Source organism: Onychomys torridus, chromosome X, assembly GCF_903995425.1.
Source record: "Onychomys torridus chromosome X, mOncTor1.1, whole genome shotgun sequence".
Classification (NCBI taxonomy): Eukaryota; Metazoa; Chordata; class Mammalia; order Rodentia; family Cricetidae; genus Onychomys; species Onychomys torridus.
In genome coordinates, this window is record NC_050466.1 from 20,714,865 (window position 1) to 20,720,338 (window position 5,474).

Below are 5,474 nucleotides of genomic sequence, written 5' to 3' on the forward strand. Positions count from 1 at the left end.
AAAAAAACCCAATAAATTTGGGGGAAAAAAAGACTTGCCTAGCTGGGCGGTGGTGGCGCACGCCTTTACTCCCAGCACTCAGGAGGCAGAGGCAGGCGGATCTTTGTGAGTTTGAGGCCAGCCTGGGCTACCAAGTGAGTTCCAGGAAAAGCACAAAGCTACACAGAGAAACCCTGTCTCGAAAAACTTGGGCCTGTCAGCGTTCCTTCCTAGGGGTGGGGAGCTCACAAAGCCCCATCCCTTTCTAAGGATTTATAGACAGTTGCCTGGGGGAGGAAGTCATTAGGCCCAGCTCTTCCTGCCACTCTATAGGAGAATGGGGAGACATTTTCTTCAGTGGTATAGCCACTGGAGAGTAGATCATATTCTTCCTTACCCATGCTCTTGTTCTTGTAAGTAACCTTCATTAAGCTCCTTGAGTCACCAAACAAAACAAAAACCAAACTTGGCAGTAGAGGGACTAGCTGAGAAGAGGAAGGGGTTCAGGGGTTCGGCAGGAGTGGAAGGAGGACAAGAAAGGGTAGTGGAGGATGAATTTGCTCAAAATACATTATGTACCCAAGTGAAAATATCATAATGAGATCTACTATTATGCATAATTTATCATGCAAGGCAACCATTAAAAACAGAATTGCATTCAGAAAGAACAGGCCAGTTGGTGACTCTGTAAGCACCTGACCTGTCCTTCCTCCCCTCAAGTTATTCTAAAGTTTAAGAAAGGGAAGTGCTTGCTTCCCAGTTTTGCTACTATGAGTATGACAAGAACAAGGGCTGAGTAGACAGCTCAGTTGGCAATGTGGTTGCCCTCACAAGCATAACATCTTGAGTGTGAGCCTCAAAACTGACATAAAAATGCCTAGTGTGGGCCCATGATCCCAGTGCAGGAAGAGGAGCTCTCTGGCCAGCCAGTCCAGCCAAATTCCAAGGAAAGAACCTGTCTCAAAAGACATGGACAACATTTTTGAGGTTGACATCTGAGGTTGTCCTCTGCTCTCCAGACACATGCATACATGTGTACATGCACTCCCCCATACAAACATGTGAGCACATGCATTAAAAAACAAAACAAAACAGAAACATGGCCAGGAATGGTAGTGCCTGCCTTTGATTCTAGCACTCCAGAGGCAGAGGTAGACTGACCTCTGTGAGTTCAGATTGGGAGTTTCAGGCTGGCCAGAGCTGCATAGTGAGACATTTTTTGGAAAATAAAAAATAAAAATATAGAACCTTTAGGATGAGGGGTCTAGCTGAAGTAAGTAGGCCACTGGAATGATATTTGTAGCAATTTTGTTCCTGGCTCCTTTCCTGTCATGTTATCTCTGCTTCCGGATGGTTCTTGTGACAAGAACAACCCCCACTATCTACTACTGTAACCATGAACTAACAGAGCTGCTTCCCCATTCCTTCCTTGTCTATAATGCAATGAAACCTTCTGCAACTGTGAGTCAGAATAAAACAATCCCTCCCTTTACAAACAACAACAGCAGCAGGGCCTTGTGACGCATGCCTTTAATCCCAGCACACGGGAGGCAGAGGTAGGTGGATCTCTGTGAGTTCGAGGCCAGCCTGGGCTACCAAGTGAGTTCAGGAAAAGCGCAAAGCTACACAGAGAAACTCTGCCTTGAGAAACTAAAACAACAACAACAAAAAGACAAACAAACAACAACAAGGGATTTGTTAATATAGATTGGAGACCGTGAAAAGGGCCAGAAATATAAGCTCAGATATCTTCTGGAGCTTGAGACCTAGCAACCCCCATCCCAGGGACTTTCACTTTCACCACGCTTGAGATGATCTAAAAGAAGCTACAGGGAGAAGTGGAGAAACACCAACAGCTGCCAGAAGATTTGAGTAAACCAAGAGGACAAAGCTTGAGCCAAAGCTATCGGAAAAGAATATTGTGAAGGAGGATGAGGAGGAACTGGCCTTGCTAGATGGATCCAACGTGGTGTTTAAACTTCTGGATCCTGGGCTTGTCCAAGAGGAGCCAAGGGGAGACTCCAGCAACTGTGGGGAAGGGGCTAGAGTATATCACAGCAGAAATCTAGCACTATGAATTCCAGCCTTGTAACATTGAGCAACAAAGGGAATGCCTTGCACCGCTGCACCAGGTGTTTCCGAGGGGCCAGGCAGTAAAGGCAGGGGCTCCTGGGAAGGTCTGACCCGGTGACAGGGGGAGGAGACGGAATATGTAGTTTCAGGGTCTATACTATAGTAGCCAATAAAATGTCAACAAAGGGGGGGGCACAGAAAGTGTAGGAAAAACAATGCAATTTTGATCAGAAGAGAAACACATCAAAGTCCTCTACTGCTTGTATAAAAGAAATGAAGGAAAGCCCCCCCCCCCCCCCCCCCCCCCCCCGCCTCAAGCTTTCTCTCTTTTCCAGTCACTCAGTTTAAAGTGAAGCCTAACAGGGCAGTACATGAGTTGACTAGAGTAGTATAGGTTAAATTTTGATGGATTTGACAGTTTTATTGAGTCTGCTGAGATATTGTGTAGAACTTGCCTTTGTCCAATATGTTTTCATAAAGAGACAGGGGTTATGGTTCCAGTGAGGGGTATCTGCAAACACCACAGCCATCAGAGTAGCCAGCAGAGTGTTCCATCCATGTAAGGCAAGAAGGAGGTCCAGTTCAACACAGCCCAGCGGCCGGTGTTGGTTCAAACTTTGAGAGTCCAGCAGGGTACTCATATGCTCACAGTGCAGGTGAAAATTAAAACTCCCCAAAGATCAACTAGAAACATGAACAAATGGCGGGGAGCGAGGTGATGTGTTCCTGTAATCCTAGCACTTGAAAGGTGGAGGCCTGAGGATCAGGAGTCTAAAGCCAGTTTAACTATATAGTAAGTTTGAAGCCAGCCTGGGCTACATGAAACCCTGTCTCAAAACAAAACAAAACAACTTTGAGAGTCTGATACTGAGTAGTTTATTTCACACAAATTTAAGCTCAGTGCAATTTGGAAAAAAAGTTTCCTGGTGATAATTAGTCCCATGTGTACAACAAAGCTTAAGACATGATTACATCAAAACTCTTGAAAGTACAAGTGACATCTTCTAGAAAGGTATGTTCTATAAATTAAGGAGGGAAATAGGGACAAGGTAATGATGTTCATAAGGGTCTGGAGGAGGGTAGTATTATAGAGTGAGTGAGATAAATGTAAGAGTCTGGGGGAGTCCATGTGGCCTGGCCATACAGATAGCACAGAGGTCACCAGGCTATTAACCACCTCTGTCCCCAGCCTTCTGGGCAGAAAACAGGTTATACATCTCTCTCTTTGAAGAGAGCCCTGTGTGTTTAACATTCCTGGTTTCCATAGTGATTATCTGTGAGCACAAGGACCTCTGTGTCTCCTCCAAGATGGTTCATTCCTATAAAACTCAGCACTTGGGAGGGTGAGACAGGAGGACAGTGACTTTAAATCTAGCCTGGGCTACATAGGGAGACTCTGTCTTGTTTTGTGATAACCTGCAGTACCTTGGCCTCCACCAGATGTATCCTATTGTCCTTGGACCTCCAGGACTGTGGGCCAAAATAAGCCTCTTTTCTTTAAAACTCATCAGTTTGTGGCATTATTTTAGCTACAAACAAATGGATTTCCACTTAACAACAATAACAAATGATAAAGTAATGATAAATAAATGAGAAATGAACTCCTATTATGTATAAACTACCATGCCTCAGATATTTGGCTATAATAGCACAAATTGAGACAAATATTAAACTCATGGGCATTCTGTGGTCCTCAGATCACACCTTGAGAGCCACTGATGTGTATGTACGGGTCTACATACACACACATATGCCATACACATATATATATCATATATATGTATGTGTATAAATATCAATAAGAGAAAAGACAGAGTATATGGGTATAGATGCTGGTTTAAGTTGGTAGGTGGAGGTCTGGGCAGTGGTGGCACACTCCTTTAATCCCAGAACTCAGGAGGCAGAGGCAGGGGGATCTCTGTGAGTTTGAGGCCAGCGTGGGATACCAAGTGAGTTCCAGGAAAGGGGCAAAGCTACACAGAGAAGCCCTGTCTCAAAAAACCAAAAAAAAGAAAAGAAAAGAAAAGTTTGTAGGTGGAATGATAGGAATTTGTGGACAATGGTGGAAAATGGAAATAGAGAGACAAGCAGGAAAGTCAGTTGTCTAGACTACAGTGTCTATCACATAGCCACTAGCCACATGTGACTATTAAGCTTGAAATGTGGGTAAAATAACTAAGGAATGAATTTAAAAGAGCCACTTAATTATTTGAAAGTAAATATAAGTAGCTGTATGTACTCCTGGCTACTGTTTGGGGTGGCACAAATTATAGAACATTTCCATCACTCCAGAAATTTATATTGGATAGCACTAGTCTTGTGATATATAATACGATTGCCAGGAAGCATTAAGATACCACTTAAGATTCACATTCATAAATTTAAAATGAAGCCAGTCGGCATGGTTCTGTTTTCTCTAGCCACTTTCAGCTACCTGGACCTAGGCAAAAACGAGCAGGTGGCATAGATTGGGTGTGCCTTAGTCCATTTTCTGTTGCCATAACTGATATTCAGTTCACAAACTGTGTACTTTAGAAATAAAGGAGGTTTATTTAGCTTATGCTTTAGGGAATCCAAGAGCAGGATGCAGACATCTGGTGAAAGACTTCCTGATGGGTGATGACATAGCAAAGAACATTACACCATGAGACACAGCAACCTTCCTAACTTGGGTCTTTCTTTTCTTCTTTTGGGAAGCCACTAATACATCATGAGGGACTAATCCTACAGACCACATCTGATCCTTAATATCTTCTAAATGTCTCATGTCCAAATACCATTAACATAGGTGACAGTGGGGAATGTTGTCTAAGTTTCAGTAAGGAACAGGGCAAAATCTATTCCTCTACCCCCACCTCCTGTGGGAGAAAAAACAACCATAATTTGAAAGCCACAGAGAAAGCATTGATTTCAGGAAGGATCCAAGTGTCTTTAAGAATAAGACGAAGGGAGCATGGGGAAAGGGAACTGAGAATATAGGTTTTGTTCATAATAGATATAGTGGAAATATTTCAGTAGTTAGGAAAACATGGGAGAGGGGGTCAGAGTGGAGGATGTACACAGCCAAATGAAAATGAATGTGGGTTAGATGTTGGGTAGCTATGGAGTCTGGCGCTTCTTCTGGTGACTAACTTAAATGGCAACAGCTGTTTTTTGTTTTTTTTTTTTGTTTGTTTGTTTTGTTTTGTTTTTTTTACTTAGTGTACAAAATGATGGGTTTCCTTATGACATTTTTGTATATGGATAACATGGCATTCATACTCATTCCACATTACCCTCACCTGTTCCCCTTCCCCCCTCCCACTGACTCTCTCTCCACAAATAGCCCCTTTTCCTCTTTCATAAGGCTGATCTAACGAGAATGGTCTCTGATGGACTCAAGGTAGACAGTGACTGTGAGGCAATTGGACAACACTCTGACT

The 5,474-nt window shown here is 43.3% G+C and overlaps 1 pseudogene; it reads left to right on the forward strand.

Moving 5' to 3' along the window:
• The first annotated feature begins 1,790 nt into the window (after positions 1 to 1,790).
• On the forward strand, positions 1,791 to 2,162 carry LOC118574036 (annotated as a pseudogene).
• Positions 2,163 to 5,474: the final 3,312 nt, after the last annotated feature.